Genomic DNA, 26,030 nt, shown 5'->3' with positions numbered 1-26,030 from the left:
CAGCTGTTAATCAGACTCACTTTGACTTTATATAGTGCACCAAGAGATAGTTTCTCTCTTACGGCCACACTGGCCTGACCACGCCCATTTTTTGGGATTGAGGAAGTGTTTGGAGGAAGTTGGTTGTTGAGTTGGAGAAATACTTTGTTTGCTGTTTTGAAGTAAATCTTTTTTGGTTGGTGATTTTTGGTAAAACAAATCTTACTGAAGAATTTTCCCCTAGCAGCTTGCGCTGTTAGGGAAAGGTTTTTCATTTCCTTAAAGGAAGTTTGAAAGACCAAACGGACTTGTAAAGAAGCATGAATGTGAGTAGGAGATTGGTTTCTGATTCGGACCGAAGAGTGGACGATATGGCTTCGACTACTGGGAAGAATTTGAAAGAGGGAATGAAGACTGACAGAGGTGCTGCAGGAGAAAAGATGGCTGAGCAACGGGCTGTTCCCGGGTGTTTGAAAGAAGTTTAACAGTGGCGGTGGTTTCTGATTCGGACCGAAGAGTGGACGATATGGCTTCGACTACTGGGAAGAATTCGAAAGGGGAAATGAAGACTGACAGAGGTGCTGCAGGAGAAAAGATGGATGAGCAACGGGCTGTTCCCCGGGTGTTTGAAAGAAGTTTAACAGTGGCGGTGGAGATCATTGGGGAGGACAAGATAACGATGATGGAGCTTCTACGGGGGATCAATGAGGTAGGCGGTTTGGTGATGGGGTGTCGTTTTAAAACGAAGAATAAATATGAGATAACAATGAGTCATGCAAAAGGGAAGGAGAGACTTATGGATGGATTTAAAATTAAAGACTCATGTGTAATGGCGAAGGATTTGTCACATGATGAACTGGTGGTGTCCTTTCTGAATTTACCGACATATATCTCGGATGAGGATATAATAAATAAATTGACTCGATGGGGAGTCACAGCAGTGTCTACAATCAAGAGGAGAATGTGGCCTGGAACGGAAATTGCAGACGGTACGCGTTTCTGTAAGGTACGATTTACAAACAATGTCCAATCGTTGCCATATTCGACGAAGTTTGAGACTCTGGAGGGGGCTGAATATTTCAGGGTTATACATGACAGGCAGGTGAAAGTGTGTAGGCTTTGTATTCAGCCTGGTCATGTAGTACGTGATTGCCCTGACTTTAGGTGTTACAAATGTATGGAGCAGGGGCATTATGCACGGGAGTGTCCTGAGAGAAGAAGGAGATGTGAGGAATGTGAATCATTTAACTGTATATGTGGTGAAAGGGTGGGTGAAGAGCTTGAGATAATGAATGAGAGTGGCTCAGTAGATGAGGAAGAGTGTGAGGAGGAAAGTGAGCTGGGAGAGGAGAATGATATGGAGGGGATCAGTGGGATACATGAAGGGGTGAGAAATCGTAGCAAGTCTGCAGAAATGGGGGTGACGGAGCTGGGATCCAGTATGGACAGTGCGGTAGAATGGTTAAATTCATCAGAGGGTGTGGAGGGAGAAGATGCGAGATGTGGAAGAGCTCAGATGGATTTACGGAAAGCTGAGTGTGGCAAGGACCCATGCACAGAGCCTATAATGGAGGAAGTACAACCTGACGGGACTATTCAGAATGTCAAGCCTATTGAAGATCCTCGTGGAGAGGGGGGCTCCTCTAGGGAGGTGGATACTGCAAGAGATGACTCTCGCAAACGTAAAGAGTCTGAAGAAGAGCTGATGGAGGAAGAGAGGGAGAACATACAATCTCTGCGGAGGGATAGTAAAAAGAACATGATAATCAAGAGGAAAAAGAAGATAAAAGATCAATCATGATGGACTCGATTCATCCCCTCTTTATAGTCATAATGTTGAGAGTTGTATCTATTAACACCAATGGACTTCGTAGCAAAGAAAAGCTAGAGCTGGTGTTGGAAGCCTTCTCTGCGGATATATTATGTCTTCAGGAGACCCATTGGACTGAGCCGTATATGGAGAATGTAAGGCAGAGATGGAATGGACTAATGTACGTGAGTAATGGTACTGTGCGGGCATGTGGGGTAGCTATTTTGGTAAAACATGATGTTGTGTCTAATTTAAATTTGTTATGTGCTGACACTGTGGGTCGAATGGTGGGAGTGGGTTTCACTTATCAAGATGTGGAGTACTCGTTGTACAATGTCTATGCTCCTAATAATGAAATTGAGAGGAGGGTTATGTTTATGTCCATGGGAGGATTATGTGGGAAGAACTGTTTGCTTGTTGGGGATTTTAATGTATGGATGGATAGGCTAGATGCCTCAAGTAGCGCACATTTTAGCTCTGACTCATCTCGGGAGCGCTATTAAGGCTAATGCGGGATGAGGATTGGGTGGATATATGGAGGGAGAGGAATCCAGATAAGCGGGTGTTCTCTCGAAGACAAGTGGTGAGGGGTGAGCTCAAGCAGTCACGTATAGATTTGTGTCTCGCTCATAGAGAGGTTGCGCACTTGGTTGTGGGGGTAAAGTATTCACACACATTTTTAGTGACCATGATGCTCTGCTTTTCAGGCTGGGTGCATCAGGGGAGGGGAGGGGGGGTGGTTTGTGGTGTCTTAATGCCAGTATGTTGAAGGATGAGGAGTTTAGGGCTGCAGTGAAAGAGTGTGTGAATGACGCCGTGTCAGATCCTCTATTTGAGTCTGATGTGAGTGTGTGGTGGGAAGGATTAAAAGGGGAGTTCAAGCGGCTGGCAATATCTAGTGCAAGAAGGGCAAATGTGATAAGGAGGAGGGAGGAGGGGATTCTTAAATCTCGCCTGTTATTGGAGTTAGAAAGGGTAGAAAACTGCCCAGGCTATGATGTGACAGAGTACCTGAGGGTGAGGGAGGAGTTGAGGGTCGTAGAGAGGCACAGGTGTATGGGGGCAGTGGTGAGGAGTAGAGCACAGTATGTGGTGGAGGGGGAGAGAAATACTGCTTTTTTCCTGGGGTTAGAAAGGAGGAAGCAGGAAAAGAGTTTTCTAACTGAGCTGTTAAATGAGAGGGGGGAGAGGGTGACAGATCTGGAAGGAATTTTGAATACAGTGCATTCTTTTTATAAGGGATTATTTACGTCGGGTGGGGTAGATGAAGTGTGTATGAGAAGAGTGCTAGAAGCAGTGGAGGCTAGGGTGTCGACTGAGGATGTAGAGATGTGTGATGCTGATTTTACATTGGCAGAGGTTAAAGCAGCCATATTGGGCCTGAACTTGAATAAGAGCCCGGGTTCAGATGGTCTTACTGCAGAGTTTTACCGTGAGTTTAGTGACATACTGGCCCCACTAATGCTGCGTGTGTATGTGTGTATGGAGGAGAAGAGGGTAGTCCCTGAATCTTTAGCTATGGGTGTGTTGACTGTGTTATACAAAGGGAAGGGGAGCAGACTGAAATTAGAGAACTACAGACCAATAACCCTTTTGAACTCCGACAATAAGGTGCTTGCTAAGATAATGGCTAATAGGTTGAATAAGGTGATGGGAAGCATCATAGCACCTACTCAGGCCTATGGAGTTCCGGGCGGGATGTAGTGGACACCCTCTGCACTATCCGGGATGTGGTGAAGCAGATGGGGGAGGTGGGTGGGGCGGTGCTCTGCCTAGATCTGAATAAAGCCTTTGATCGGGTGGAGCATCGGTTCCTGTTAGAGGCCTTGGCAAGATTTGGGTTCGGGCCTCGTCTTAAAGGATGGGTGAAGCTATTGTATGGGTCAGCGTGCAGTGTCGTGAAATGTAATGGTGTGCTAACTGATCCTTTTCCCCTGGGCAGGTCTGTTAGGCAGGGTTGTCCATTGTCTGCACTGCTATACAGCATCTCAGTAGAGCCTTTAGCGGCGTTTGTAAAGCGGAATGGAGGAGTGAATGGAGTGGACCTCCCGGGGAGGCGTCAGTGTACTGCATCATTATGCTGACGACACCACCTGTACTTTGCGGGATGGAGAGAGTGTGAATTGTCTGATGAAGTGTTTTGATGTGTATGGGAGAGCTTCTGGGGCTAAGGTGAATGTTGAAAAGTCTCAAATGTTATGTACTGATGATACTGTTATGTCTACATGTAACATTCCTTTTAAGACTGTTAAGGGGCACGTGAGAATTTTGGGTGTGAATATTGGGGTAGATGAGCGGGAGGCGAGGGACTTAACTTGGACAGGGGTGATTAATAAAATAAAGACGACTCTGAATTACTGGAAACAAAGGAAATTAAAATTGAGGGGGAAAGTGGTTGTGGTGAATGCATTGTTAATGTCAAAATGTGTGTATACCTTAGGGGTTATGGACATGCCTGTATGGGTTCTGAAGGGAATTAATAATTTAGTGTCTGATTTCCTGTGGGGTGGGAAGGGGGTGAAGATTGCTCATGATGTAATGATAGCAGATTATGATAGGGGTGGTTTGAGATTAATAGATCTGGAGGTGAAGTTAAAAGCCATGAGGGTGAAGAGAGTACAACGGTTTTTGTATGGGGAGGAGGGTCAGGGGTGGAAGGAGTTTTTCAGGCATTGGTTGCATAAGAGTGGAGGTTGTGGAGATTATGGGTTGTTAATGTGTTTCAAGCCCAGCATGTATGCAGAGGTGCCTGAGTTTTATCAGGAGGTGTTCAGGGCATGGGCGGAGTTCTTACCGCAGGTAAGTTATGAGTGTGACTCTATTGGGGTGATTTTGAATATACCAGTTTTTCTGAACCCAATGCTGAAATCAGAGGGAAATATGCTGGAGAGTAAGGTAATAATGAAGGCGGGTATGATAAGACTGAGGGACTTTAGGTATGAGGTGGTGCCAGGGTTCCTGCCTGAGCAGGCGATCGTAGATACTGTCTGGGGTGTAGATGAGGATGTCAGGAAAGGGATGGTGTTGAGAATGTATGATAGGATAAAGGAGTGTGTTCCAGGGGAGTGGGTGAGGCTGTTGGACAATCATTTGAGTAATGGAGTCTTAGAGACCTTGCCTGAGATGCAGGTGAAATGTGGGGAGAATATGCAAGCCTTATCCTCTACCCAGGTGAGGGCCTTATACTGGGCGCTTATTACCAGGAAGGTCAGGGCGCCTGCATCGGAGAAAGTGTGGAGGCAAGTTTTTCCAGGGATGGAAGTTGAGAGGTTGTGGGAAAACATGGTAGTGAGGCTCAATAGTATTGAATGTACTCATTTTGATTTTATGTTGAGGCACAACCGTGTTTTTACCAAGGTGGTGTTACATCAGGTAGACAGGTCAGTGTCTCGTGTGTGTGATGTATGCACAGATAAAGATGAAAATCTGATGCACATGATGTTTGACTGTGTTGATGTAGCTGGGTTCTATGTGAGGTTGAGGGATATGTTAGAAAGGTACTGGGGAGAAGAGTTAATAGGCGGGGTTGATTGGAGGTGGTTGGTATTGTTTGGAGTGGGTCAGCATGTGAAGGGGGTGAATATTGTATTATTGAATTTTTTGCTGTCACATGCAAGGTATGCAGTATATATAAGGAGGAACTTGGCAAGGTTTGAGGGAAAGAGGGTGACAGTGTGGAAGGTGTTTGAAGGTTTGGTAAGGAAGGATGTAGGATTGATGTATAGGTCTAAGCAGGAGGATTTTGAGAGGGTGTTTATGAAGGATTGTGGATTTATTGCTGTGGGGGAGGATGGTGGTTTGGTGTATGGGTTTTGATGTGTAACATTTTTGGAGATATCAGTACAAATTTGAAAGAATTGTTTTGAGAATGTCTGAGTTTCTACTTGATAAGGAGGTGCTTTGAAACTCTCTATTCTTGTGGAATGTGGTTTTGCAAAGTATTGTATGCAATGGTAGTATAATTTGAGTTTTGGTATTTGAATTTCTCTATTTTTGATTTGATAGGGGGTGAATTGTTTGCCTGCCAATGTCAAGAATTGTGTTGATTAAAATGGTTTGTGTATATTAAATTTGTATATAATGTAAAATAAGAATTTTTATAATAAAAAAAAAAAAAAAAAAAAAAGTACGCCTGATCTCGTCTGATCTCGGAAGCTAAGCAGGGTCGGGCCTGGTTAGTACTTGGATGGGAGACCGCCTGGGAATACCAGGTGCTGTAAGCATTTTGTCAACTCTTTGTCCGTTTTTTCCCACAAGGCTGAAATATGTGCCCTCGCTTTGAAATAAGTAAGCAAGGTTAGTTTGTATTTCATCCAACAATCTGTGCTACAAATTATGGCTACAGTATATGCAATTTTTTGAGTGACACAAAGATTCTTATCTAAATGGTGAAAATGCAACAGCTGTTAATCAGACTCACTTTGACTTTATATAGTGCACCAAGAGATAGTTTCTCGCTTACGGCCACACTGGCCTGAGTACGCCTGATCTCGTCTGATCTCGGAAGCTAAGCAGGGTCGGGCCTGGTTAGTACTTGGATGGGAGACCGCCTGGGAATACCAGGTGCTGTAAGCATTTTGTCAACTCTTTGTCCGTTTTTTCCCACAAGGCTGAAATATGTGCCCTCGCTTTGAAATAAGTAAGCAAGGTTAGTTTGTATTTCATCCAACAATCTGTGCTACAAATTATGGCTACAGTATATGCAATTTTGAGTGACACAAAGATTCTTATCTAAATGGTGAAAATGCAACAGCTGTTAATCAGACTCACTTTGACTTTATATAGTGCACCAAGAGATGGTTTCTCGCTTACGGCCACACTGGCCTGAGTACGCCTGATCTCGTCTGATCTCAGAAGCTAAGCAGGGTCGGGCCTGGTTAGTACTTGGATGGGAGACCGCCTGGGAATACCAGGTGCTGTAAGCATTTTGTCAACTCTTTGTCCGTTTTTTCCCACAAGGCTGAAATATGTGCCCTCGCTTTGAAATAAGTAAGCAAGGTTAGTTTGTATTTCATCCAACAATCTGTGCTACAAATTATGGCTACAGTATATGCAATTTTGAGTGACACAAAGATTCTTATCTAAATGGTGAAAACGCAACAGCTGTTAATCAGACTCACTTTAACTTTATATAGTGCACCAAGAGATCGCTTACGGCCACACTGTCCTGAGTACGCCTGATCTCGTCTGATCTCAGAAGCTAAGCAGGGTCGGGCCTGGTTAGTACTTGGATGGGAGACCGCCTGGGAATACCAGGTGCTGTAAGCATTTTGTCAACTCTTTGTCCGTTTTTTCCCACAAGGCTGAAATATGTGCCCTCGCTTTGAAATAAGTAAGCAAGGTTAGTTTGTATTTCATCCAACAATCTGTGCTACAAATTATGGCTACAGTATATGCAATTTTGAGTGACACAAAGATTCTTATCTAAATGGTGAAAATGCAACAGCTGTTAATCAGACTCACTTTGACTTTATATAGTGCACCAAGAGATAGTTTCTTGCTTACGGCCACACTGTCCTGAGTACGCCTGATCTCGTCTGATCTCAGAAGCTAAGCAGGGTCGGGCCTGGTTAGTACTTGGATGGGAGACCGCCTGGGAATACCAGGTGCTGTAAGCATTTTGTCAACTCTTTGTCCGTTTTTTCCCACAAGGCTGAAATATGTGCCCTCGCTTTGAAATAAGTAAGCAAGGTTAGTTTGTATTTCATCCAACAATCTGTGCTACAAATTATGGCTACAGTATATGCAATTTTTTCCACATTTTGAGTGACACAAAGATTCTTATCTAAATGGTGAAAATGCAACAGCTGTTAATCAGACTCACTTTGACTTTATATAGTGCACCAAGAGATGGTTTCTCGCTTACGGCCACACTGTCCTGAGTACGCCTGATCTCGTCTGATCTCAGAAGCTAAGCAGGGTCGGGCCTGGTTAGTACTTGGAATTGGAGACCGCCTGGGAATACCAGGTGCTGTAAGCATTTTGTCAACTCTTTGTCCGTTTTTTTCCCACAAGGCTGAAATATGTGCCCTCGCTTTGAAATAAGTAAGCAAGGTTAGTTTGTATTTCATCCAACAATCTGTGCTACAAATTATGGCTACAGTATATGCAATTTTTTCCACATTTTGAGTGACACAAAGATTCTTATCTAAATGGTGAAAATGCAACAGCTGTTAATCAGACTCACTTTGACTTTATATAGTGCACCAAGAGATGGTTTCTCGCTTACGGCCACACTGTCCTGAGTACGCCTGATCTCGTCTGATCTCAGAAGCTAAGCAGGGTCGGGCCTGGTTAGTACTTGGATGGGAGACCGCCTGGGAATACCAGGTGCTGTAAGCATTTTGTCAACTCTTTGTCCGTTTTTTCCCACAAGGCTGAAATATGTGCCCTCGCTTTGAAATAAGTAAGCAAGGTTAGTTTGTATTTCATCCAACAATCTGTGCTACAAATTATGGCTACAGTATATGCAATTTTTTCCACATTTTGAGTGACACAAAGATTCTTATCTAAATGGTGAAAATGCAACAGCTGTTAATCAGACTCACTTTGACTTTATATAGTGCACCAAGAGATAGTTTCTCGCTTACGGCCACACTGTCCTGAGTACGCCTGATCTCGTCTGATCTCGGAAGCTAAGCAGGGTCGGGCCTGGTTAGTACTTGGATGGGAGACCGCCTGGGAATACCAGGTGCTGTAAGCATTTTGTCAACTCTTTGTCCGTTTTTTTCCCACAAGGCTGAAATATGTGCCCTCGCTTTGAAATAAGTAAGCAAGGTTAGTTTGTATTTCATCCAACAATCTGTGCTACAAATTATGGCTACAGTATATATGCAATTTTGAGTGACACAAAGATTCTTATCTAAATGGTGAAAATGCAACAGCTGTTAATCAGACTCACTTTGACTTTATATAGTGCACCAAGAGATGGTTTCTCGCTTACGGCCACACTGTCCTGAGTACGCCTGATCTCGTCTGATCTCAGAAGCTAAGCAGGGTCGGGCCTGGTTAGTACTTGGATGGGAGACCGCCTGGGAATACCAGGTGCTGTAAGCATTTTGTCAACTCTTTGTCCGTTTTTTCCCACAAGGCTGAAATATGTGCCCTCGCTTTGAAATAAGTAAGCAAGGTTAGTTTGTATTTCATCCAACAATCTGTGCTACAAATTATGGCTACAGTATATGCATTTTTTCCACATTTTGAGTGACACAAAGATTCTTATCTAAATGGTGAAAATGCAACAGCTGTTAATCAGACTCACTTTGACTTTATATAGTGCACCAAGAGATGGTTTCTCGCTTACGGCCACACTGTCCTGAGTACGCCTGATCTCGTCTGATCTCGGAAGCTAAGCAGGGTCGGGCCTGGTTAGTACTTGGATGGGAGACCGCCTGGGAATACCAGGTGCTGTAAGCATTTTGTCAACTCTTTGTCCGTTTTTTCCCACAAGGCTGAAATATGTGCCCTCGCTTTGAAATAAGTAAGCAAGGTTAGTTTGTATTTCATCCAACAATCTGTGCTACAAATTATGGCTACAGTATATGCAATTTTGAGTGACACAAAGATTCTTATCTAAATGGTGAAAATGCAACAGCTGTTAATCAGACTCACTTTGACTTTATATAGTGCACCAAGAGATGGTTTCTCGCTTACGGCCACACTGTCCTGAGTACGCCTGATCTCGTCTGATCTCGGAAGCTAAGCAGGGTCGGGCCTGGTTAGTACTTGGATGGGAGACCGCCTGGGAATACCAGGTGCTGTAAGCATTTTGTCAACTCTTTGTCCGTTTTTTCCCACAAGGCTGAAATATGTGCCCTCGCTTTGAAATAAGTAAGCAAGGTTAGTTTGTATTTCATCCAACAATCTGTGCTACAAATTATGGCTACAGTATATGCATTTTTTCCACATTTTGAGTGACACAAAGATTCTTATCTAAATGGTGAAAATGCAACAGCTGTTAATCAGACTCACTTTGACTTTATATAGTGCACCAAGAGATAGTTTCTCGCTTACGGCCACACTGTCCTGAGTACGCCTGATCTCGTCTGATCTCGGAAGCTAAGCAGGGTCGGGCCTGGTTAGTACTTGGATGGGAGACCGCCTGGGAATACCAGGTGCTGTAAGCATTTTGTCAACTCTTTGTCCGTTTTTTCCCACAAGGCTGAAATATGTGCCCTCGCTTTGAAATAAGTAAGCAAGGTTAGTTTGTATTTCATCCAACAATCTGTGCTACAAATTATGGCTACAGTATATGCATTTTTTCCACATTTTGAGTGACACAAAGATTCTTATCTAAATGGTGAAAATGCAACAGCTGTTAATCAGACTCACTTTGACTTTATATAGTGCACCAAGAGATGGTTTCTCGCTTACGGCCACACTGTCCTGAGTACGCCTGATCTCGTCTGATCTGAGCCGGAAGCTAAGCAGGGTCGGGCCTGGTTAGTACTTGGATGGGAGACCGCCTGGGAATACCAGGTGCTGTAAGCATTTTGTCAACTCTTTGTCCGTTTTTTCCCACAAGGCTGAAATATGTGCCCTCGCTTTGAAATAAGTAAGCAAGGTTAGTTTGTATTTCATCCAACAATCTGTGCTACAAATTATGGCTACAGTATATATTTTTCCACATTTTGAGTGACACAAAGATTCTTATCTAAATGGTGAAAATGCAACAGCTGTTAATCAGACTCACTTTGACTTTATATAGTGCACCAAGAGATGGTTTCTCGCTTACGGCCACACTGGCCTGAGTACGCCTGATCTCGTCTGATCTCGGAAGCTAAGCAGGGTCGGGCCTGGTTAGTACTTGGATGGGAGACCGCCTGGGAATACCAGGTGCTGTAAGCATTTTGTCAACTCTTTGTCCGTTTTTTCCCACAAGGCTGAAATATGTGCCCTCGCTTTGAAATAAGTAAGCAAGGTTAGTTTGTATTTCATCCAACAATCTGTGCTACAAATTATGGCTACAGTATATGCAATTTTTTCCACATTTTGAGTGACACAAAGATTCTTATCTAAATGGTGAAAATGCAACAGCTGTTAATCAGACTCACTTTGACTTTATATAGTGCACCAAGAGATGGTTTCTCGCTTACGGCCACACTGGCCTGAGTACGCCTGATCTCGTCTGATCTCGGAAGCTAAGCAGGGTCGGGCCTGGTTAGTACTTGGATGGGAGACCGCCTGGGAATACCAGGTGCTGTAAGCATTTTGTCAACTCTTTGTCCGTTTTTTCCCACAAGCCTGAAATATGTGCCTCGCTTTGAAATAAGTAAGCAAGGTTAGTTTGTATTTCATCCAACAATCTGTGCTACAAATTATGGCTACAGTATATGCAATTTTTTCCACATTTTGAGTGACACAAAGATTCTTATCTAAATGGTGAAAATGCAACAGCTGTTAATCAGACTCACTTTGACTTTATATAGTGCACCAAGAGATGGTTTCTCGCTTACGGCCACACTGGCCTGAGTACGCCTGATCTCGTCTGATCTCAGAAGCTAAGCAGGGTCGGGCCTGGTTAGTACTTGGATGGGAGACCGCCTGGGAATACCAGGTGCTGTAAGCATTTTGTCAACTCTTTGTCCGTTTTTTTCCCACAAGGCTGAAATATGTGCCCTCGCTTTGAAATAAGTAAGCAAGGTTAGTTTGTATTTCATCCAACAATCTGTGCTACAAATTATGGCTACAGTATATGCACATTTTGAGTGACACAAAGATTCTTATCTAAATGGTGAAAATGCAACAGCTGTTAATCAGACTCACTTTGACTTTATATAGTGCACCAAGAGATGGTTTCTCGCTTACGGCCACACTGTCCTGAGTACGCCTGATCTCGTCTGATCTCGGAAGCTAAGCAGGGTCGGGCCTGGTTAGTACTTGGATGGGAGACCGCCTGGGAATACCAGGTGCTGTAAGCATTTTGTCAACTCTTTGTCCGTTTTTTCCCACAAGGCTGAAATATGTGCCCTCGCTTTGAAATAAGTAAGCAAGGTTAGTTTGTATTTCATCCAACAATCTGTGCTACAAATTATGGCTACAGTATATGCAATTTTTTCCACATTTTGAGTGACACAAAGATTCTTATCTAAATGGTGAAAATGCAACAGCTGTTAATCAGACTCACTTTGACTTTATATAGTGCACCAAGAGATGGTTTCTCGCTTACGGCCACACTGGCCTGAGTACGCCTGATCTCGTCTGATCTCGGAAGCTAAGCAGGGTCGGGCCTGGTTAGTACTTGGATGGGAGACCGCCTGGGAATACCAGGTGCTGTAAGCATTTTGTCAACTCTTTGTCCGTTTTTTTCCCACAAGGCTGAAATATGTGCCCTCGCTTTGAAATAAGTAAGCAAGGTTAGTTTGTATTTCATCCAACAATCTGTGCTACAAATTATGGCTACAGTATATGCATTTTTTCCACATTTTGAGTGACACAAAGATTCTTATCTAAATGGTGAAAATGCAACAGCTGTTAATCAGACTCACTTTGACTTTATATAGTGCACCAAGAGATGGTTTCTCGCTTACGGCCACACTGTCCTGAGTACGCCTGATCTCGTCTGATCTCGGAAGCTAAGCAGGGTCGGGCCTGGTTAGTACTTGGATGGGAGACCGCCTGGGAATACCAGGTGCTGTAAGCATTTTGTCAACTCTTTGTCCGTTTTTTTCCCACAAGGCTGAAATATGTGCCCTCGCTTTGAAATAAGTAAGCAAGGTTAGTTTGTATTTCATCCAACAATCTGTGCTACAAATTATGGCTACAGTATATGCATTTTTTCCACATTTTGAGTGACACAAAGATTCTTATCTAAATGGTGAAAATGCAACAGCTGTTAATCAGACTCACTTTGACTTTATATAGTGCACCAAGAGATGGTTTCTCGCTTACGGCCACACTGGCCTGATACGCCTGATCTCGTCTGATCTCGGAAGCTAAGCAGGGTCGGGCCTGGTTAGTACTTGGATGGGAGACCGCCTGGGAATACCAGGTGCTGTAAGCATTTTGTCAACTCTTTGTCCGTTTTTTCCCACAAGGCTGAAATATGTGCCCTCGCTTTGAAATAAGTAAGCAAGGTTAGTTTGTATTTCATCCAACAATCTGTGCTACAAATTATGGCTACAGTATATGCATTTTTTCCACATTTTGAGTGACACAAAGATTCTTATCTAAATGGTGAAAATGCAACAGCTGTTAATCAGACTCACTTTGACTTTATATAGTGCACCAAGAGATAGTTTCTCGCTTACGGCCACACTGTCCTGAGTACGCCTGATCTCGTCTGATCTCGGAAGCTAAGCAGGGTCGGGCCTGGTTAGTACTTGGATGGGAGACCGCCTGGGAATACCAGGTGCTGTAAGCATTTTGTCAACTCTTTGTCCGTTTTTTCCCACAAGGCTGAAATATGTGCCCTCGCTTTGAAATAAGTAAGCAAGGTTAGTTTGTATTTCATCCAACAATCTGTGCTACAAATTATGGCTACAGTATATGCATTTTTTCCACATTTTGAGTGACACAAAGATTCTTATCTAAATGGTGAAAATGCAACAGCTGTTAATCAGACTCACTTTGACTTTATATAGTGCACCAAGAGATGGTTTCTCGCTTACGGCCACACTGGCCTGAGTACGCCTGATCTCGTCTGATCTCAGAAGCTAAGCAGGGTCGGGCCTGGTTAGTACTTGGATGGGAGACCGCCTGGGAATACCAGGTGCTGTAAGCATTTTGTCAACTCTTTGTCCGTTTTTTCCCACAAGGCTGAAATATGTGCCCTCGCTTTGAAATAAGTAAGCAAGGTTAGTTTGTATTTCATCCAACAATCTGTGCTACAAATTATGGCTACAGTATATGCAATTTTTTCCACATTTTGAGTGACACAAAGATTCTTATCTAAATGGTGAAAATGCAACAGCTGTTAATCAGACTCACTTTGACTTTATATAGTGCACCAAGAGATGGTTTCTCGCTTACGGCCACACTGGCCTGAGTACGCCTGATCTCGTCTGATCTCGGAAGCTAAGCAGGGTCGGGCCTGGTTAGTACTTGGATGGGAGACCGCCTGGGAATACCAGGTGCTGTAAGCATTTTGTCAACTCTTTGTCCGTTTTTTTCCCACAAGGCTGAAATATGTGCCCTCGCTTTGAAATAAGTAAGCAAGGTTAGTTTGTATTTCATCCAACAATCTGTGCTACAAATTATGGCTACAGTATATGCAATTTTTTCCACATTTTGAGTGACACAAAGATTCTTATCTAAATGGTGAAAATGCAACAGCTGTTAATCAGACTCACTTTGACTTTATATAGTGCACCAAGAGATGGTTTCTCGCTTACGGCCACACTGGCCTGAGTACGCCTGATCTCGTCTGATCTCGGAAGCTAAGCAGGGTCGGGCCTGGTTAGTACTGGATGGGAGACCGCCTGGGAATACCAGGTGCTGTAAGCATTTTGTCAACTCTTTGTCCGTTTTTTCCCACAAGGCTGAAATATGTGCCCTCGCTTTGAAATAAGTAAGCAAGGTTAGTTTGTATTTCATCCAACAATCTGTGCTACAAATTATGGCTACAGTATATGCAATTTTGAGTGACACAAAGATTCTTATCTAAATGGTGAAAATGCAACAGCTGTTAATCAGACTCACTTTGACTTTATATAGTGCACCAAGAGATGGTTTCTCGCTTACGGCCACACTGGCCTGAGTACGCCTGATCTCGTCTGATCTCGGAAGCTAAGCAGGGTCGGGCCTGGTTAGTACTTGGATGGGAGACCGCCTGGGAATACCAGGTGCTGTAAGCATTTTGTCAACTCTTTGTCCGTTTTTTTTCCCACAAGGCTGAAATATGTGCCCTCGCTTTGAAATAAGTAAGCAAGGTTAGTTTGTATTTCATCCAACAATCTGTGCTACAAATTATGGCTACAGTATATGCATTTTTTCCACATTTTGAGTGACACAAAGATTCTTATCTAAATGGTGAAAATGCAACAGCTGTTAATCAGACTCACTTTGACTTTATATAGTGCACCAAGAGATGGTTTCTCGCTTACGGCCACACTGTCCTGAGTACGCCTGATCTCGTCTGATCTCGGAAGCTAAGCAGGGTCGGGCCTGGTTAGTACTTGGATGGGAGACCGCCTGGGAATACCAGGTGCTGTAAGCATTTTGTCAACTCTTTGTCCGTTTTTTCCCACAAGGCTGAAATATGTGCCCTCGCTTTGAAATAAGTAAGCAAGGTTAGTTTGTATTTCATCCAACAATCTGTGCTACAAATTATGGCTACAGAATTTTTTCCACATTTTGAGTGACACAAAGATTCTTATCTAAATGGTGAAAATGCAACAGCTGTTAATCAGACTCACTTTGACTTTATATAGTGCACCAAGAGATGGTTTCTCGCTCCTTTGACTTTATATAGTGCACCAAGAGATAGTTTCATACGGCCACACTGGCCTGAGTACGCCTGATCTCGTCTGATCTCGGAAGCTAAGCAGGGTCGGGCCTGGTTAGTACTTGGATGGGAGACCGCCTGGGAATACCAGGTGCTGTAAGCATTTTGTCAACTCTTTGTCCGTTTTTTCCCACAAGGCTGAAATATGTGCCCTCGCTTTGAAATAAGTAAGCAAGGTTAGTTTGTATTTCATCCAACAATCTGTGCTACAAATTATGGCTACAGTATATGCAATTTTTCCACATTTTGAGTGACACAAAGATTCTTATCTAAATGGTGAAAATGCAACAGCTGTTAATCAGACTCACTTTGACTTTATATAGTGCACCAAGAGATGGTTTCTCGCTTACGGCCACACTGGCCTGAGTACGCCTGATCTCGTCTGATCTCGGAAGCTAAGCAGGGTCGGGCCTGGTTAGTACTTGGATGGGAGACCGCCTGGGAATACCAGGTGCTGTAAGCATTTTGTCAACTCTTTGTCCGTTTTTTCCCACAAGGCTGAAATATGTGCCCTCGCTTTGAAATAAGTAAGCAAGGTTAGTTTGTATTTCATCCAACAATCTGTGCTACAAATTATGGCTACAGTATATGCAATTTTTTCCACATTTTGAGTGACACAAAGATTCTTATCTAAATGGTGAAAATGCAACAGCTGTTAATCAGACTCACTTTGACTTTATATAGTGCACCAAGAGATGGTTTCTCGCTTACGGCCACACTGTCCTGAGTACGCCTGATCTCGTCTGATCTCGGAAGCTAAGCAGGGTCGGGCCTGGTTAGTACTTGGATGGGAGACCGCCTGGGAATACCAGGTGCTGTAAGCATTTTGTCAACTCTTTGTCCGTTTTTTCCCACAAGGCTGAAATATGTGCCCTCGCTTTGAAATAAGTAAGCAAGGTTAGTTTGTATTTCATCCAACAATCTGTGCTACAAATTATGGCTACAGTATATGCAATTTTTTCCACATTTTGAGTGACACAAAGATTCTTATCTAAATGGTGAAAATGCACAGCTGTTAATCAGACTCACTTTGACTTTATATAGTGCACCAAGAGATGGTTTCTCGCTTACGGCCACACTGTCCTGAGTACGCCTGATCTCGTCTGATCTCGGAAGCTAAGCAGGGTCGGGCCTGGTTAGTACTTGGATGGGAGACCGCCTGGGAATACCAGGTGCTGTAAGCATTTTGTCAACTCTTTGTCCGTTTTTTCCCACAAGGCTGAAATATGTGCCCTCGCTTTGAAATAAGTAAGCAAGGTTAGTTTGTATTTCATCCAACAATCTGTGCTACAAATTATGGCTACAGTATATGCAATTTTTTCCACATTTTGAGTGACACAAAGATTCTTATCTAAATGGTGAAAATGCAACAGCTGTTAATCAGACTCACTTTGACTTTATATAGTGCACCAAGAGAGTTTCTCGCTTACGGCCACACTGTCCTGAGTACGCCTGATCTCGTCTGATCTCGGAAGCTAAGCAGGGTCGGGCCTGGTTAGTACTTGGATGGGAGACCGCCTGGGAATACCAGGTGCTGTAAGCATTTTGTCAACTCTTTGTCCGTTTTTTCCCACAAGGCTGAAATATGTGCCCTCGCTTTGAAATAAGTAAGCAAGGTTAGTTTGTATTTCATCCAACAATCTGTGCTACAAATTATGGCTACAGTATATGCATTTTTTCCACATTTTGAGTGACACAAAGATTCTTATCTAAATGGTGAAAATGCAACAGCTGTTAATCAGACTCACTTTGACTTTATATAGTGCACCAAGAGATGGTTTCTCGCTTACGGCCACACTGGCCTGAGTACGCCTGATCTCGTCTGATCTCAGAAGCTAAGCAGGGTCGGGCCTGGTTAGTACTTGGATGGGAGACCGCCTGGGAATACCAGGTGCTGTAAGCATTTTGTCAACTCTTTGTCCGTTTTTTCCCACAAGGCTGAAATATGTGCCCTCGCTTTGAAATAAGTAAGCAAGGTTAGTTTGTATTTCATCCAACAATCTGTGCTACAAATTATGGCTACAGTATATGCAATTTTTTCCACATTTTGAGTGACACAAAGATTCTTATCTAAATGGTGAAAATGCAACAGCTGTTAATCAGACTCACTTTGACTTTATATAGTGCACCAAGAGATGGTTTCTCGCTTACGGCCACACTGGCCTGAGTACGCCTGATCTCGTCTGATCTCGGAAGCTAAGCAGGGTCGGGCCTGGTTAGTACTTGGATGGGAGACCGCCTGGGAATACCAGGTGCTGTAAGCATTTTGTCAACTCTTTGTCCGTTTTTTCCCACAAGGCTGAAATATGTGCCCTCGCTTTGAAATAAGTAAGCAAGGTTAGTTTGTATTTCATCCAACAATCTGTGCTACAAATTATGGCTACAGTATATGCAATTTTTTCCACATTTTGAGTGACACAAAGATTCTTATCTAAATGGTGAAAATGCAACAGCTGTTAATCAGACTCACTTTGACTTTATATAGTGCACCAAGAGATGGTTTCTCGCTTACGGCCACACTGTCCTGAGTACGCATTTCCTGATTGGAGAAGTGACGACAGGTGCGAGTGTCTGAGCTGTGAGTGAGTGTTTGCTGGAGAGTGTTTGCTCGAGAGCTATTTTTGTTAAATTAATTGGTTTTTGCAATATAATTTATTATTTTCTTTAGTTGAATAGTTTAAAGTTTGGTTAGTCTTCCCCCTTGCAGTTTTTTCTGCTTGGGGGAGAGGTTTTTTGGATTTATTTTTTTACCATGACGGACAACAAGGAAAAGACAAACGGAATGGACAAAGACAACGAAAAGGCGCAACGGAAGAAAAATGAAGATAACGAAGGAATGAAATATGGAAAAGAATACACGGTGGCAATTAAGTTGGAAGGAGAAGACAAAGTGACGACAATGGAACTACTAAGAGCAATTAAGGAGGAGTGTGGAGAGGTGGTGGGATGCCGAATGAAAGGAGAAAAGAAGTACGAAATTACGATGAGAAATGAAAGAGGAAAAGAACGGTTAATGGATGGATTGCGAATAAAGGACACAAGGATTCTGGCGAGAGATATTAATGTGAAGGAATTGGTGGTGTCTTTTATGAATCTCCCAGTATACATAGAAGATGGTGTGATACTGAGCAAGCTGAGTAGCTGGGGAGTGACGGCCGTATCGGAGATAAGGAGGAGAGTTTGGCCAGGAACGGAGGTGGTTGACGGGACACGTTTCTGCAAGGTCAAGTTCACAGAAAAAGTGACATCATTACCTTATTCTACAAGAATTGAGACGTTGGAGGGAGCAGAATATTTCAGGGTCATTCATGACAAACAGGTCAGAGTGTGTCGTATGTGTATCCAACCCGGGCACATAGTTAAAGACTGCCCGGAATTTCAGTGTTTTAAGTGTGGCAATCAAGGACACTATGCGAGAGAATGTGATGGAGAGAAGGAAAGGAATTTTTGTGGTGGATGCAGAAAGAGAATGGCGGAGTGCAACTGTGGAGAGGTTAGCGCTGAAGAGGGGAGTCAAACAATATTCGAGGAAGCAGTGGTATTGTCGCAAGAAGGAGAAGAAGATGGAGGAGAGGATGTGGTGGAAGGTGGAGAGACGGAGGAAGGAAGAAGGAAGAAGGACCAGAAGATAAATGAAATTGGGAGTATGGACTCAGAAATAAGAAGAGGGAGTTTTCAGGAGGGGGAGTGGACTGGGGGAAGCACGGGGGACTCACAGGTTTTGGGGGAAAGCACAGCACTAACAAGTAGCTCGGGGGTGAAGAAATGGAGGGGTTATGGAGTTGATGACAATACCAGAGACGGCGATGAGCACGGGAGCACAACGACTATACCAGAAGTGGAGATGAATACGGGGAGCACAACGGAGGTGGATGCCAAGAGTGGGAGTTGGCTGGATAACATGGACTTGGAGGAGATATCGGACACGGATGATGGGGAAAAGATGGAAAGAACGAGGGAAGGATACAGGAAGAGGAAAGCGGTGGGAAGAGGGGGAGAGAAAGGTGTGGAAGAAGAAAGAAACTGGATAACAGGTAGAGGATAATGAAATTATATTTTATTATTTTATTATTTATTAGAATGGTCAATATAATGTCAATAAATGCAAATGGTTTGAGAACAATGGGAAAATTTAATAGAATAGTCCAAATGAAGAATTCAGATATTTTATGTATTCAAGAAACACACTGGGATAATGTTTGTGTTTTAGAAGTAAAAAAAAAAAAATATGGAGGGATTTTATTTATGTAAACAATGGCAGAGGGAATTCAAGTGGGGTTGCAATTTTATTAAGGAAGGATGTAGTAGAAAATGTGAAGAAGATATATAATGATAATAATGGGAGGATTTTAATTTTGGATTTTGAATATATGAATAGGGTTTTTAGGATTATAAATATTTATGCGCCGAATAATGAGATAGAGCGAAGGAATTTATTTTTAGAATTAGGGAAATGGTGCAAGGGTAACTGTATTTTAGTTGGGGATTTTAATGTTAAAATGAATAGATTAGATATGTCAAGGGGAGCTATTTTTAGAAATGACGTATCGAGGGGGGTTTTAAGGAAGATTATGTGTGAAAACAGTCTGATTGATATATGGAGAGACGAGAACCCGAACAAGAGAGGGTTTTCTAGAAGGCAGGTGGTTTTAGGGGAGTTGAAACAGACACGGATAGATCTGGTTTTAGTAAATGAAGGGTTAAGGAATTTTATGAAGGATATTAATTATATTTTTACAACTTTTAGTGATCATGCTGGGTTAACATTTTCGGTGGGGTTAGATAAGGAAAGGAAAGGGGGAGGAATATGGTGCATGAATGCAGGGTATCTAGGTGATGAAGAATATGGAATACAGCTTAAATATTTGATAGAACATGAAATGGAGGATAAGCAAAAAGGGAATGATAAGTGCCAGTGGTGGGAAAATGTAAAGAAAAAAATTAAAGGTTTTAGTATTAGATATGCAAGGAAGAAGAGGAGTAGGATGACAAGAGAAGAATATTTTTTAAGAGAAATGAGGAAATGTGATATTGATCCTATTTATAATATTGAAAGGTTTTTAGATTTAAAGGCACAATTGAGCAAATGTGAAATAGATAAGTGTAAGGGGGCATCTATTAGAAGTAGGGCAAAGTATGTGTTGGAAGGGGAAAAATGTACGTCTTTTTTTCTTGGTTTAGAGAAAACTAAACAGACGAAATCATATATTAGTGAGATAGAAAATGTAAAGGGTGAAGTGGTAAATGATTATGTTGAGATATTAGAAACCGTACAGAATTTTTATAAGGATTTATTTAAGAAAGGGGAGGTGGATGAGGGGTGTGTAAAGGAGATTTTAGGTAGTGTGGATGTGCAAATTGGTGTTGAGGATAAGCAAAGATGTGATAGGAAGATAACAGTGGATGAAGTGAAAGATGCAATTAAGGGTTTACAAATAAATAAAAGTCCTGGAGAAGATGGACTAATTGCAGAGTTTTATAAAATGTATGAAAGTTTTTTAGCACCGATTTTAATGGAAGTGTATCAATATATGGAAGATAATAATACTGTTTCAGACTCCATGGTGACAGGGCTGATATCGATTTTATATAAAAATAAGGGGAGCAAATTAAAATTGGAGAATTATAGGCCAATTAGTTTATTAAACTCAGATTATAAGATTTTAGCTAAGATATTGGCAAATAGGATGAAGATGGTTTTAAATGATATTATAGCACCTACACAAAATTATAGTGTGCCTGGAAGAGACATAGCTGATACTATTATTACACTTAGAGATGTGATAAATAAAATGAATAGCGATAAGAGAGGGGGAATTGTTTTAAGTATAGATTTTAATAAAGCTTTTGACAGGGTGGAACATGATTTTATGTTTAGGGTACTGGAAAAATATGGGTTTGGAAACAGAATAATAGGATGGATAAAATTATTATATAGAAAGGCAAAAAGTAGGGTAAAATGTAATGGGGTTTTAACAGATTCTTTTATTCTTGAGAGATCGGTGAGACAGGGGTGCCCTTTATCAGCATTGTTGTATGTTTTATCGGTAGAACCCTTAGCGGCATATCTTAAAAAAGATAATTTTATAAATTGTGTAGAGACTCCGCAAGGAGGTTTTAGTTTAATTCATCAATATGCAGACGATACCACAATAACAGTTAGAGATGAGGGAAGTGTTAAAAGGGTGATGGAGTGTTTTAAAGTATATGAGCAAGCCTCAGGAGCAAAAGTGAATATGGAGAAGTCAGTAATAATGTATGTTGGGAAGATTAATGAGGGGACTTTTCGTTTTAAAATGGTAAATGATTATTTTAAGGTGTTAGGTGTGTTTTTAGGGGTGAAGGAACAGGAAGCTAGGGATCTGACATGGAGTGGTGTAATAAATAAAGTTAGAAAGGTGGTAAATATGTGGAGGGGGAGGTCTTTGAAATTCAAAGGGAAAGTCATTGTTGTAAATTCCTTGCTGATGTCAATTTTTATTCATGTCATGAATGTTTTAGACGTACCAGAATGGGTTTTATCGGAAATAAATAAGATTATAGTTGATTTTTTATGGGATGGGAAAGGTGCGAAAATTTCTTTTAAAACTTTGATTGCAGGTTATGAGGAGGGGGGTTTGAAGTTGGTGGATTTAAATGTGAGGAAAAAAGCAATTAGAGTCAAAATGGTACGTAAATATTTATATGGTGAATTAGATTATGGATGGAAAAGATTTTTAAGGAGTATTTGCAGGAGGTTGGGAGGATGGGGGACAATGGTTTATTGATGTGTATGAAAAAGGAAATGTTAGGTAATATACCTTTGTTTTATAGAGAAGTGTTTGAGGCATTTTAGACAATATTTTAAATCAGCCAATTTTTTTAAATCCCTAGATACAGTATAATAATAAGATGTTGTTTTGTAAATATTTTATGAGGGCTGGGATGAGACAGATTGGGGACATTTTATATGAGGTCATTCCGGGGTTCCTTCCATGTCAGGCAATATTTGATAATGTGGATGAAGAAAATGATGAAATAAGTAGAACTACTGTGGAGAACATGTACAAGAGAATATTAGGATGTCTTCCTGGGGAGTGGGGTGTGTTAATAAATAAAGAGGTGGCTACAAGAGCTAAGGGTTTACCGGTTTTATATTATGAAAGTAATGGGAAGAAGTATGATTTGTCAGGTTTGAAAGTTAAAAAGGTTTATGAAAAATGTATTTTAAAGAGATAAAAACTCCTGCTTCGGAAAAAGTGTGGTCTAGGGTGTTTGCAAATATAGATGTGAAATCAATATGGAAGAATGTAAATGTAAAATATAATTCTATAGAATGTGAAGACAATGATTTTAAATTGAAACATAATAGGATTTTACGAACGTGGTTTTACATCAAATAAATAGAGATGTTAAAAGGGAATGTGATATTTGTGGTACGGGGTGGAAAATTTTATGCACTTTTTGTTGAATGTAGTAGATTAGAAGAGTTTCATAAGTTTTTAAAGGGGATTTTAGTACAACATTGGGGAGAAGAGATTGTTGCTGGGGTTGAGTGGAGGAGGTTGTTTCTTTTTGGTTTAACTGGGAAAAGCAAAGTTTTTAATTTTAATTTGATGAATTTTGTTCTTAGTCATGCCAGATACGCTGTAAGACTAAGAAGGAATTTGGGACATTATGAAGGGAAAATTGTGAGTGTGGAGGTTTTATTTAGAAGTATTTTAGAGAAAGATATAGAAGTAATATATAAATATGGTGGATGTAATTTTGAAAAATTGTTTGTGTGGGGGAGCACTTTTATTGAAATTGAGTCGAATGGAAAACTTGGTTTTAATTATTAATTGGTTTTGGTGGATGATTGGGTTTTTAATAGGTTTTCTTTTCTTTTCTTTTTTGATTTTGTAAAAGGATGAATTGTTCATCCTTTCTTATAAATTGATTGAACGTTGGAAATATTATGTGTTTTTTTCATAATAAAAGATTTTTAAAAAGTACGCCTGATCTCGGAAGCTAAGCAGGGTCGGGCTTGGTTAGTACTTGGATGGGAGACCGCCTGGGAATACCAGGTGCTGTAAGCTTTTTGTCACTGCCTTGTGAAATTTCAACTCTTTGTCCGTTTTTTCCCACAAGGCTGAAATATGTGCCCTCGCTTTGAAATAAGTAAGCAAGGTTAGTTTGTATTTCATCCAACAATCTGTGCTATTTTTGTTAAATTAATTGGTTTTTGCAATATAATTTATTATTTTCTTTAGTTGAATAGTTTAAAGTTTGGTTAGTCTTCCCCCTTGCAGTTTTTCTGCTTGGGGGAGAGGTTTTTTGGATTTATCTTTTTACTAGGACGGACAACATGGAAAAGACAAACGGAATGGACAAAGACAACGAAAAGGCGCAACGGAAGAAAAATGAAGATAACGAAGGGAATGAAATATGGAAAAGAATACACGGTGGCAATTAAGTTGGAAGGAGATGACAAAGTGACGACAATGGAACTACCTAAGAGCAATTAACCTCTTACCTCTACCTGGGACGCTTGCGTCCCAACTAGAGGTCTGGAAATGCAAATGTGCTACGCTAAATGCTAATAGTATTAGTTAAAACTCAAAAGTTCATTAAAATACACATGCAGGGTATCAAATTAAAGCTACACTCGTTGTGAATCCAGGCAACAAGTCAGATTTTTAAAATGCTTTTCGGCGACAGCATGAGAAGCTATTATCTGATAGCATGCACCAATACACTACAACAGAAAAGCACAGCAGGGGACGTAAACAAAATAATTAGCATTTCGGCGTTACACAAACCGCACAATAAAATAGAAAACAGTCATTACCTTTCACCATCTTCTTTGTTGGCACTCCTAGATGTCCCATAAACACTATTGGGTCTTTATTTCGATTAAATCGGGCCATATAAAGCCAAGATATCGTTATATGTAGACTGTGTGATAAACGAAAAAAACAGCGATTTCACAACGTAACGTCATTTTTTAAAATTCAAAAAGGAGACGATAAACTTTCACCAAACACTTCGAAATACGTTTGTAATGCTACTTTAGGTATTAGTAAACGTTAATAAGCGATAAAAATCATCCGTAGGCGATGTAGATATCATTAGCTGTCGTCTTGGAAAAAATTTCAGGAGAGAGCTCTTCCGGAATGATCTGGGCGGAGACCGGAGGTAAGCGGTGCCCCTCTTTCGGTTCAACCAAGAATCAAAGACGATTAAATTCACAAGATACTCAACAACATGGGGATGCTGTGGGAGTTGAATGTTCGGTCTTATCTAATTCGGCTCACTGTTAACAATTGCGGTAGTGGCGCAAGGATATTTATTTCCATTTTCTGTGATCAGGTTTTCCTGCGCTTTCCGATGTAACGCACGTTATGTAATAGCCACAGTCGTGATTTAACCAGTTTTAAAAACGTCCGAGGGTTTCCTATACACACATTCTAACCATATGAACGTACTATATTCCTGGCATGAGTAGCAGGGCGCTGAAATGTTGCCCGATTTTTAACAAAATGTTCAAAAAAGTAGAGGGTAGGAGCAACTAGTTAAGAAAAGCCGCTAAAGGTTCAACTGATAAAACATACAATAAAGCTGATAAAGGACATCCCTGTCTTACCGATCTCTCAATAGTAAAAGCGTCAGTTAAAATCCCATTGCATTTCACCCTACTTTTTGCATTTCTATATAATAATCTAATCCACCCTATTATTTTATTACCAAAGCCAAATCTGTCCAAAACCCTAAACAGAAAATCATGTTCTACCCTATCAAAAGCCTTATTTGAATCCATGCTTAACACAATTCCCCCATCTTATCCCCATTCATTTTGTGTATCACGTCTCTAATTGTATTAACAGCTATGTCCCTCCCAGGAACACTATAATTCTGTGTTGGTGCAATAATATCATGTAAAACTCTTTTCATCCTATTCGCTAACATTTTGGCTAAAATCTTGTAATCCACATTCAATAAACTAATAGGCCTATAATTTTCCAATTTGACCTTACTCCCTTTATTTTTATATAAAATAGTTATCATCCCTGTCACCATCGATTCTGAAACACAGTCATTCTCCTCCATATAGTGGTAAACCTCCAATAAAATAGGTGCTAAAAGACTTCCATACATTTGATAAAATTCTGCAATGATCCCATCTACACCAGGGCTCTTATTCACCTGTAAATCCTTAATCGCATCTATAACTTCATTTACTGTAATCGTCCCATCACACATCAATTTATCCTCTACATTAATTTTCACCTCCACACTATCTAAAATCTCCTGTACACACCCCTTATCCACCTCCCCTTTCTTAAATAAGTCCCTATAAAAATTCTGCACCGTCTCTAAAATCTCTACATAATCATCTACTACTTCACCCTTTACATTTTCAATCTGTCTAAGATATGTTCTCCTTTGAGTACTCTTCTCTAATCCTAGAAAAAAAGAAGTGCATTTCTCCCCCTCCAAAAAATACTTTGCTTTGCTTCTTATAATAGCCCCCTTACACTTATCTATGTCATATTTACTCAATTTAGCCTTCAACTCTAAAAACTTTTCTATATTATAATTAGGTTCACTGTCACACTTCCCCATTTCTTCATCCAATTTAGCTCTCAACTCATGTTCTTCTCTTTTCATCCTACCCCTCTTTTTCCTTGCATATCTTATACTAAAACCTTTTATTTTTTCCTTAACCTTGTCCCACCATAAACACTTATCATTATCTTTCTGCTTATCCTCCATTTCACATGTTATCAAAGATTTAAGTTGTTTACAATAATCCTCATCCCCCAAATAACTATCAAA

At 41.1% G+C, this 26,030-nt stretch overlaps 28 non-coding genes and 4 pseudogenes across 28 annotated transcripts; all 32 read left to right on the top strand.

Annotated features, from left to right (window-relative positions):
• The first annotated feature begins 6,245 nt into the window (after nt 1-6,245).
• LOC135568270 (5S ribosomal RNA) lies at nt 6,246-6,364 on the top strand. The gene has a single exon (XR_010462585.1). It is a non-coding gene; the product is annotated as a 5S ribosomal RNA (ribosomal RNA).
• Nucleotides 6,365-6,595: 231 nt separating this feature from the next.
• On the top strand, nt 6,596-6,714 carry LOC135568261 (5S ribosomal RNA). Its single transcript, XR_010462576.1, has one exon. It is a non-coding gene; the product is annotated as a 5S ribosomal RNA (ribosomal RNA).
• Nucleotides 6,715-6,938: 224 nt separating this feature from the next.
• Nucleotides 6,939-7,057, top strand: LOC135568289 (5S ribosomal RNA). Its single transcript, XR_010462604.1, has one exon. It is a non-coding gene; the product is annotated as a 5S ribosomal RNA (ribosomal RNA).
• A 231-nt stretch (nt 7,058-7,288) lies between these two features.
• Nucleotides 7,289-7,407, top strand: LOC135568278 (5S ribosomal RNA). The gene has a single exon (XR_010462593.1). It is a non-coding gene; the product is annotated as a 5S ribosomal RNA (ribosomal RNA).
• A 242-nt stretch (nt 7,408-7,649) lies between these two features.
• On the top strand, nt 7,650-7,769 carry LOC135568238 (5S ribosomal RNA; annotated as a pseudogene).
• A 243-nt stretch (nt 7,770-8,012) lies between these two features.
• Nucleotides 8,013-8,131, top strand: LOC135568267 (5S ribosomal RNA). Its single transcript, XR_010462582.1, has one exon. It is a non-coding gene; the product is annotated as a 5S ribosomal RNA (ribosomal RNA).
• A 242-nt stretch (nt 8,132-8,373) lies between these two features.
• LOC135568257 (5S ribosomal RNA) lies at nt 8,374-8,492 on the top strand. The gene has a single exon (XR_010462572.1). It is a non-coding gene; the product is annotated as a 5S ribosomal RNA (ribosomal RNA).
• A 234-nt stretch (nt 8,493-8,726) lies between these two features.
• LOC135568256 (5S ribosomal RNA) lies at nt 8,727-8,845 on the top strand. Its single transcript, XR_010462571.1, has one exon. It is a non-coding gene; the product is annotated as a 5S ribosomal RNA (ribosomal RNA).
• Nucleotides 8,846-9,086: 241 nt separating this feature from the next.
• Nucleotides 9,087-9,205, top strand: LOC135568255 (5S ribosomal RNA). Its single transcript, XR_010462570.1, has one exon. It is a non-coding gene; the product is annotated as a 5S ribosomal RNA (ribosomal RNA).
• Nucleotides 9,206-9,436: 231 nt separating this feature from the next.
• LOC135568254 (5S ribosomal RNA) lies at nt 9,437-9,555 on the top strand. The gene has a single exon (XR_010462569.1). It is a non-coding gene; the product is annotated as a 5S ribosomal RNA (ribosomal RNA).
• Nucleotides 9,556-9,796: 241 nt separating this feature from the next.
• Nucleotides 9,797-9,915, top strand: LOC135568253 (5S ribosomal RNA). Its single transcript, XR_010462568.1, has one exon. It is a non-coding gene; the product is annotated as a 5S ribosomal RNA (ribosomal RNA).
• Nucleotides 9,916-10,156: 241 nt separating this feature from the next.
• On the top strand, nt 10,157-10,279 carry LOC135568241 (5S ribosomal RNA; annotated as a pseudogene).
• Nucleotides 10,280-10,517: 238 nt separating this feature from the next.
• On the top strand, nt 10,518-10,636 carry LOC135568269 (5S ribosomal RNA). Its single transcript, XR_010462584.1, has one exon. It is a non-coding gene; the product is annotated as a 5S ribosomal RNA (ribosomal RNA).
• A 242-nt stretch (nt 10,637-10,878) lies between these two features.
• Nucleotides 10,879-10,997, top strand: LOC135568268 (5S ribosomal RNA). Its single transcript, XR_010462583.1, has one exon. It is a non-coding gene; the product is annotated as a 5S ribosomal RNA (ribosomal RNA).
• Nucleotides 10,998-11,238: 241 nt separating this feature from the next.
• Nucleotides 11,239-11,357, top strand: LOC135568260 (5S ribosomal RNA). The gene has a single exon (XR_010462575.1). It is a non-coding gene; the product is annotated as a 5S ribosomal RNA (ribosomal RNA).
• Nucleotides 11,358-11,590: 233 nt separating this feature from the next.
• Nucleotides 11,591-11,709, top strand: LOC135568252 (5S ribosomal RNA). The gene has a single exon (XR_010462567.1). It is a non-coding gene; the product is annotated as a 5S ribosomal RNA (ribosomal RNA).
• A 242-nt stretch (nt 11,710-11,951) lies between these two features.
• Nucleotides 11,952-12,070, top strand: LOC135568266 (5S ribosomal RNA). The gene has a single exon (XR_010462581.1). It is a non-coding gene; the product is annotated as a 5S ribosomal RNA (ribosomal RNA).
• Nucleotides 12,071-12,312: 242 nt separating this feature from the next.
• On the top strand, nt 12,313-12,431 carry LOC135568251 (5S ribosomal RNA). Its single transcript, XR_010462566.1, has one exon. It is a non-coding gene; the product is annotated as a 5S ribosomal RNA (ribosomal RNA).
• Nucleotides 12,432-12,673: 242 nt separating this feature from the next.
• Nucleotides 12,674-12,791, top strand: LOC135568290 (5S ribosomal RNA). The gene has a single exon (XR_010462605.1). It is a non-coding gene; the product is annotated as a 5S ribosomal RNA (ribosomal RNA).
• Nucleotides 12,792-13,032: 241 nt separating this feature from the next.
• Nucleotides 13,033-13,151, top strand: LOC135568250 (5S ribosomal RNA). Its single transcript, XR_010462565.1, has one exon. It is a non-coding gene; the product is annotated as a 5S ribosomal RNA (ribosomal RNA).
• A 241-nt stretch (nt 13,152-13,392) lies between these two features.
• LOC135568259 (5S ribosomal RNA) lies at nt 13,393-13,511 on the top strand. Its single transcript, XR_010462574.1, has one exon. It is a non-coding gene; the product is annotated as a 5S ribosomal RNA (ribosomal RNA).
• A 242-nt stretch (nt 13,512-13,753) lies between these two features.
• On the top strand, nt 13,754-13,872 carry LOC135568265 (5S ribosomal RNA). The gene has a single exon (XR_010462580.1). It is a non-coding gene; the product is annotated as a 5S ribosomal RNA (ribosomal RNA).
• Nucleotides 13,873-14,115: 243 nt separating this feature from the next.
• On the top strand, nt 14,116-14,233 carry LOC135568291 (5S ribosomal RNA; annotated as a pseudogene).
• Nucleotides 14,234-14,464: 231 nt separating this feature from the next.
• Nucleotides 14,465-14,583, top strand: LOC135568264 (5S ribosomal RNA). The gene has a single exon (XR_010462579.1). It is a non-coding gene; the product is annotated as a 5S ribosomal RNA (ribosomal RNA).
• Nucleotides 14,584-14,826: 243 nt separating this feature from the next.
• Nucleotides 14,827-14,945, top strand: LOC135568249 (5S ribosomal RNA). Its single transcript, XR_010462564.1, has one exon. It is a non-coding gene; the product is annotated as a 5S ribosomal RNA (ribosomal RNA).
• A 272-nt stretch (nt 14,946-15,217) lies between these two features.
• Nucleotides 15,218-15,336, top strand: LOC135568293 (5S ribosomal RNA; annotated as a pseudogene).
• A 241-nt stretch (nt 15,337-15,577) lies between these two features.
• LOC135568263 (5S ribosomal RNA) lies at nt 15,578-15,696 on the top strand. The gene has a single exon (XR_010462578.1). It is a non-coding gene; the product is annotated as a 5S ribosomal RNA (ribosomal RNA).
• Nucleotides 15,697-15,938: 242 nt separating this feature from the next.
• LOC135568248 (5S ribosomal RNA) lies at nt 15,939-16,057 on the top strand. Its single transcript, XR_010462563.1, has one exon. It is a non-coding gene; the product is annotated as a 5S ribosomal RNA (ribosomal RNA).
• Nucleotides 16,058-16,298: 241 nt separating this feature from the next.
• LOC135568247 (5S ribosomal RNA) lies at nt 16,299-16,417 on the top strand. Its single transcript, XR_010462562.1, has one exon. It is a non-coding gene; the product is annotated as a 5S ribosomal RNA (ribosomal RNA).
• Nucleotides 16,418-16,657: 240 nt separating this feature from the next.
• On the top strand, nt 16,658-16,776 carry LOC135568236 (5S ribosomal RNA). Its single transcript, XR_010462560.1, has one exon. It is a non-coding gene; the product is annotated as a 5S ribosomal RNA (ribosomal RNA).
• Nucleotides 16,777-17,017: 241 nt separating this feature from the next.
• Nucleotides 17,018-17,136, top strand: LOC135568258 (5S ribosomal RNA). Its single transcript, XR_010462573.1, has one exon. It is a non-coding gene; the product is annotated as a 5S ribosomal RNA (ribosomal RNA).
• A 242-nt stretch (nt 17,137-17,378) lies between these two features.
• Nucleotides 17,379-17,497, top strand: LOC135568262 (5S ribosomal RNA). The gene has a single exon (XR_010462577.1). It is a non-coding gene; the product is annotated as a 5S ribosomal RNA (ribosomal RNA).
• Nucleotides 17,498-26,030: the final 8,533 nt, after the last annotated feature.

This window comes from Oncorhynchus nerka, unplaced genomic scaffold, assembly GCF_034236695.1.
Source record: "Oncorhynchus nerka isolate Pitt River unplaced genomic scaffold, Oner_Uvic_2.0 unplaced_scaffold_1653, whole genome shotgun sequence".
Lineage (NCBI taxonomy): Eukaryota > Metazoa > Chordata > Actinopteri > Salmoniformes > Salmonidae > Oncorhynchus > Oncorhynchus nerka.
The sequence above is the reverse complement of the archived record's forward strand: the minus strand, read 5'-3'. Positions and strand labels throughout refer to the sequence as shown.